Source organism: Geospiza fortis, unplaced genomic scaffold (assembly GCF_000277835.1).
Source record: "Geospiza fortis unplaced genomic scaffold, GeoFor_1.0 scaffold120, whole genome shotgun sequence".
Classification (NCBI taxonomy): domain Eukaryota; kingdom Metazoa; phylum Chordata; class Aves; order Passeriformes; family Thraupidae; genus Geospiza; species Geospiza fortis.
In genome coordinates this window covers 3,782,930-3,789,693 of record NW_005054364.1, presented here as the reverse complement: position 1 = coordinate 3,789,693, position 6,764 = coordinate 3,782,930, and positions in this window count along the sequence as shown.

Genomic DNA, 6,764 nt, shown 5'->3' with positions numbered 1-6,764 from the left:
TTGTTTTCCTCCCCACAAATGCATTCCACTCACAAAAAAGAAGGATGCACACCATTCCAGTCTTTGCCAGGTAACTGAAAGGAGCTACACAGCACAGAACACGTGCCAATCCTTTTTATTCCAAAGCCACGAGGCGGCCTGATTCCCTGGCATCTATTTACCAGGAAAAAAGGGAGTGAAGAGAGTCTTAGCCCTGCTGCCCTCACCATGGGCTGCTGCAGCACATGGCTGTGCCTCACCCCCTGCAGGACTCTTGGCTGTTCTCTGACTTCTCCCCCTGTGAACTGGGGTCACGTTCTCTCCTGACTGCAGCCAGAAAAGAAAAATAGATGGCACAAGGTATGCAAGGTATCAGGCCCATGACTGCTGACAAATCTCTAAGTATTTCTGTGGATTATGTTGGAAGCATATTCCTGGAGATACTGTTCGTGTTTATAAAGTCTTCTGGGGTGAACATTGCTCAATGGAAAAGCAGTGCAGAAATTTAACAAAAGCTACGCTGCAAAAGGCAAAAAAGTAATTCTCCCACAGGAACTGAAAGGCATTTCATACATGTCCAATGAGACATTAAAAATAATTATGTGGAAGAGTAATAGCTCCCTTGGTTGTTTTAATATATTTTTGTCTACAAACAAGAAACGTTCTCTAAACTGCTGCCTTGGCTTGGCTTGAAAGGTCTCTCAAACAAAAGCCCTTCAAGTGACCCTTAGATTATTAAAGCTCAGTAACAATGAATGTGGATCTCAGTTCAAACAAAGACTGTAAAAATAAAAAGACAGCAGTTTTGGTCTTGGAAATGAGTGTGCCTCAGTAAACTGCAAACACGTAGAATGTATTTTTGATCAATAGTCATCCCTCCGCTGAACAAACCCGAAACCTTTTGTTTAAAGATTTCAACACTGGGCTTCTCTTAAACTGTAACTACAAATAGTCTCACTTCTAGTGCGAATGGAAAGGTTGGATTCCATGTCTGAATTTAAACTTCCCTGAACTCATTCACAGAGCACTTCAGATCAACAAGGGATTTTTTTTTTGTTCTACTCTTAATGATTTTTTTCCTCCCAAACTTGCTGAAATGTCATTAGGATCATCAGAAACATTTGTGGTGAACAAAAATGCCAGCAGCACCAAATTACAAAGCTTGAACACTCTGATCTGTGTCTCCCATGAGAGAGATACAAAGGTTGAGATGTTCAATGACAGACATTAATGTCAAATGCTAAAGCAGGAAAAGCAAACACAGCAGTGGGGAGAGATATACGGGCCCCACAGAATATCTTGTTTTGAAAGTCATATGTCATTTAAATGGCCTTTATAACTGAAGAAGTTAATTAAAAATATATTTTTGTGTTGTTTGCTGGCAGAACACGCACAGCTGGCAGTTGATAGAGTCAGTTTTGCCCTCATCAGCTGGAGAGTTTATGTATCCTTTCATTCTGTGAGCACCAATGGCTGTGCACAGCGCTCCCTCCGAGCATAGGCCAAACAGAATCCTGTCAAAGCAAGGGGGGCAAAATGACAAAATCATCTCAGTTTCATCTCCTTTGGGTCTACCAAACTTGCTTTTGCAGCCAGCAGAACAGAAGTAGTGATTGCAGCTATAGCCGGGAGCAGGGGACAATCTCCCTGAAGGACAGAGGTCCCCTGTGCAGCCCACCAGGAGCTTCCCAGCCCCTCACCAACTGCTCTGGCCTTCCACGTGTGCCCTGCTCTTCATCACCTCAATACAGACCTTCATTCTGCTCTCTCTCTTTCCTCCAGAAGCTGCAGCCAAGCTCTCTCCTATCTCTGTGGCTCACCCACTGTTATTGGGAGCTCCATTTGCTGTTATCAACACAGGGACATCCAGCAGACACAAGTGCTTAGCCAGGACTTAGCTGGGGACACCAGGACATACCAAAACTCTCTGATTTCATTGTGGAAGTTCAGCACCACTGGGAGAAGCCATAGGGCTGAGCAGGTGGATAAAAATGCAACACATTTTCCCTAAGCCAACACCCTCTATACAGGGCACCTGATGGATGTGTAGAAATTATTCCATGGCCAAACTTTGTCTCTTCTTTGTCAGATCTCAGAACAGAAAATGCAAATGGGTTTGATATTTGTAATAGAGAAAATCCAAAGAGAACTGTGTGTTTTTTAACAGCTTGTTGGCCCTAAGAGTACTTCTCTGCACAGGGATGCCTAATGACTGGAACTGGATTAGAAACCCTTGCTGACCACAGCTTCCCGTGCAGCCCATTCCTATTGAGAGCACTAAATTAGCTGCCTCTGTGCTGTGCCTGATTCCTGCCCAGGGGGCTAGGGACATGTTTGTTCTGTAAAACCATGGCAACAAAGTTGGCAATTAGCATCAAGTTTGGCTATTCCCCTGAGCAGGATCTACCCTGTGAACTTCATTTACCAGGCACCAAGCAGCCAGCAGTGCCACAATGATGCATTTAATACAGTCAAGACTGGATTTGAATACAGGAATAGTGAAAGACACTGTAACCTACTAATCTACATTTGCATTTCCCTTTTTAACTGCCTCACTAACCATCTCTTTCCTTTTGCAGGGCAATGCTGATGCACTAAAACTCACCTGCTGAATGGAGCAATCACATCACTCTCTCCAAGTATAACTTCTTTTAGTAGATTTACACAATGCATTAAATTCAATACAAGACAAAAATTAAATACATACACAGGAGAAAAATGTTTCTGAATGAGATCTGGAAATGAGTAGATGAAAAAATAGATGAAACGACAAAATACAGTTTACTGAATAGATTAACAGCTGATAGGGTCATGACTGATGGTTTTCAAAGCAGTGACTTATTTTAAGAGAATTCACAACCCCTAAATGCAAGAATCTTCACTCTGCTCTGTGTTTATATGGTGTTTAGAACAGTATGGCACTAGTCTGCCACCAGAGTTCCAAGGATGCTTCAGTGGTACAAATAAAAAACAGCAGCAGATGATTATTAGAAAATATTTACAGCTTAGCTTAACTTCTGATACTATGAAATTAGGGCCTGGATTTCAACACAATTGTGAGTTACTGATCAACTTTGCCAGCTGCATCCTTTTTATAGCTTGCACAACTCTTTTTACTCTAAAGTTAGATAGATGATGAAAACATTGATGGCCCTCTGAAGTTATGTTTTTATTATTGTTCTTTCTATATTACAGTACAGAGCTCCTTGGTCAGAAAAGAAACCCTAATGGTGTTGTGTCTCTGTACTTAATGCCCTGCAGTGCAGTACAAAGTGCTGGTCATAATTGTAGAACGAGTTAAAAGAAGAATAGAAGATAAACATTTGATATGAAATGGGTCTTGTGAATGAGATATGAGAGCCTTTTTTTTTAATGAGAATGATCCATCTGTTAATATTGATGGCAGCTCTGCTCATAAGGAGGAAAACTAAATAGCTTGACCATAAATATGATATGGTAATATGAGGAAAAAGACTATCCCAGTATTCATCTGTGTCTGTCCAAACAGAGTGACTGGAGACAATGTCTGCACAAGGAAATGGCAAACTAGACCTTGTAATTTCTAAAGTTTATTAATACTTAAGGTGTACTTAGCCATTTCCTTATAAGTTTAGACCTTCTGTATTAGATAAAGCTGAAACCCTTGAAATCATGCTAAGGTGAGGAGACAAATACCTTTGGGTAATAGCATAACCTTTCAAGAAGGCAGCAAGTGCTCCAAGACATGGTGCATTCCTCCCATAAAGACAGCAATGGTTGGGTGATGCATCAAGGGCAGAGGAAGAGAAGAGGGATATAAAATAAATAGCATCATGACATCAAAAGTTAGGTGAAGCTAACATAAACTAGGCAGGGCTAGATGTGCCATGCTTTGCTCATAAAATATGTAAAGAAATAAATCCACTGCTATTAAAAAAAAAGGCATAAACCAGCAGAAGAGCACTCACATGGTTAGAGTATCATTTAATACATATATTTAGTTTAATCCAAGCAGTTAACAAGTCTTGGAAAACAAAGCAAAACCACTTTATCTTGGTTCAAGCAAAGCACTTGAAGGCAGGTTCCCCTAGGAAATGAGGCTTGTGTGATTGCACTGCCAGTCCATCTGTCTCTCCAATAACTTCTCAACCTCGGGTCTGTTTCAGCCAAATTCTGCACAGCCACGACATTCCCAGCAAAGCTGAGTGAGCACAAAGTTCAAGGAGCTGGCAGCTCAATGAAAGAGAGGGACCTACCCCAGTGCCCCCACCAAAGCAGCTGTGCCGAGTGAGCTCAGCAGTTCTGTGCTCCCCCTGGCCAGCTCCCCACCAGAGCCAGCTGCAATCCCTGCTACCACTGCCCAGCTGTCAGCTGGGGAGAAGGGAGGGAAGCAAAGGTAGCTGGAGGGGAGGGAATCACAGGGGACACGGAGGGAGCAGGGGTTGAGGGGTGGGCAAAGAGCTGGGAGGCAAGGATTCAAATCCAGGCAGCCAGGATTCATTAGTTCCACTGTGACAGAACAACTTGTTTCTCAGCATTACAGTTCAGCCAAGAAACCACTAAAAGGAGTTATTTGCACAGCTCCGTTGATACTGCATTTTCTAAACCTTTATTTGCTGGCATTTTGGATCCTGTCTCCACCCATGGATGCTTGTGCAGGGAGAAGGTTTGATCAATCCTCAGCAAACTGAACCAAACATTTGCATGGATGGGGAAAAGATGCATAATAACATCAATCTAGAGGTGCAAACATCAGGTTGCTTTAAATATGCCAGAGGAGAGCTTGTCTCCTTCCAAAGGGGGATATTTTCTGGTTCTTTGCATTTGCACCACTGTCCTCAACATTTTACTCTTCTTGGGAATAGTAGAATGTGTGAGTAAGGACAGAGTTTACTAAATGCTGAATTAGTTTGGATTGATTTAACCATTTAGGCTTTTACTTGTGCTTAGAGAAATGTGCTGAACTTTGAAGAAGTTGTTTGATGCCATTTTTTCTAAGGGGGATGTAAACTGATTCTCCTCCTTTTCTTGTAAAGGACCCCATAAAAAGTTGTCCTGTGACATCCACAAAAGAAATAGCCCAGTTGACAGAAACCATCCCAGACACATTTATTTGTGAGCTATACATCAATTTTTTGCTCTGTCAAAAACTAACTAGATAATACAAAAGTAGCCAGGTCACTCTAGAATATAAAGTCTTGCAAGGACAATCTCCCAGTTTTTCCCATGTGACAAGACCTGTGACACCAGCTCCATTACTATGGTACCCTTCATTCCTGAATGCCATTAAGCATGAGTGATATCCAAAATCAGCTTCAGTTTTGCTCCAGGTAAGACAGAGACCCAGCCATTAACAGGGTGCTTGACAAAGACAGAATTATCAGAATTATGAGTTTAGTGTCCATCAGATCAGTAGCTGGCTCTTAAAACTCCAGCTGTTATTTCTTTAAAAAAAGAATACCTGAAGGAGTGATACAAACTCTTGGAAAGCCTTTCCTGCTTAATTTTTTTTAAGTGCAGAAATTTAACTGCCCCAAGGTTTGTCCCCAATCCCAGTAGTGGCTGAGGTTCCCAAAGAGCAGGTTCAATACCCATGGGAGAGAGAAGTTTGGGCCATTCTTCAATGCCTTGCCAGCTACAGGGTGGGCCTAGAAAGTCCTGGGCTTAAATCTTCCTAATAAATTGTCCCATCCCAGTGCTGTGTCTGCCTAAACCCTCTGAAGGTATCACCTACAGCTTGTCCTGAAAACCTGGCCGTGAGTTACCATGTGACTTCCAAAGGGCCTCTGGGGGTTCCTTCTTAACTGCAGCTGAGATGTGGGAATAGGAGAGAATGAAAAATACTGGCATGTGCCCAGCTCTCTCAGAATAAGAGAGTTCTCCCCCACTTATTCTCAGAACAAGGGGCCAAAGCACATTGCATTGCAGAGAGGAAAAGAGTCTTGATCACTGAGTTCAGATGTACCATGCAGCACCTTCCTAGAGAGAAAAGCAGCAGAATTTGCCCATGAACAGTGTTATCACCTGGGTTCTGTGTTCTGCAGAGCTAAGGGAAAGTTCAGGTGCAGGAGCAGAAAGGACCATGCAAACTCTCCCACAGAGCTGGCCTGGACCTCTGTAAGTGAGCCAAAAGTCTTTGCTGAAGAGAAGCAGAGCTGTTCCAGGAGTGTGGAGGGTGCAAGGAGCTCTGGGGGGGAAGTTAAAGACAGCTCTGGGAGATGGCTGCACTCACTCTCCTGCCAGCATCTCCTGTCCAGAGTGTGCCAGTCACTTCTCTGTTCTCTAGGTGCCACCTAATGGGTGGTGGAAGGAAAAAAGATAAAACCAGAAGGTGGTCATGGTGGGGAGGAGTGACCTTTCACAGCAGAGAATGCGCAGCTGCTTTGCTGGTGGTCACAGCTGGGTGCAATTCATCCCCATTGGGTTTCCATCTGAACTGACACATGCACAGAGCTACAACTGAACGTGGGAAGAAGGCCCAGATCATTCTCTGCTGCCTCCATTCACCTGGCACTTGTGTTCTTAGATTTCCTTTAGTCCAGACAAGGACTCTGACAGGGCTGAACAACTCCACAGCCAGCAAATACATTCAGAGTATATCAGTGTCTCATATGATGCAGCACTAACTCTCCATATGTTCAAAATAGACACAGGAGGAGACACCAGCTATGAAAATGCCACATAAGAGCTAAAGAATCACTTGTTTAGGAAGCAAGCAGGATTCCACAGGGGTGTGCTTCAGGAGCAGACCTATCTCTCTGCAGCAGCACCTAGGGCTGCCTGAAAGAAAAAAGGGGGTTACAAGG